Consider the following 210-nt stretch of genomic DNA (forward strand, 5'->3'; position numbering starts at 1 on the left):
GATGCGCGGCGACTGCGATGCATTACGAATTCTTGCAATGCAATGATGATGATGGGAACGTTTAAGTTTGCATGATTAGCGGGGAACAACGGAGGGAGAGAGGGAAGGGAGAGGAGGAGAGAGTGAGAGAGTGAGAGGGGAAGAAAGGGAGTGGGAAGAGAAGAGAAAGAACTGGAGGGGAAAAGAGAAAGAGCGAAGGGATGAGAGCAT

The sequence above is a fragment of the Penaeus monodon genome, chromosome 22, assembly GCF_015228065.2.
Source record: "Penaeus monodon isolate SGIC_2016 chromosome 22, NSTDA_Pmon_1, whole genome shotgun sequence".
Taxonomy (NCBI): domain Eukaryota; kingdom Metazoa; phylum Arthropoda; class Malacostraca; order Decapoda; family Penaeidae; genus Penaeus; species Penaeus monodon.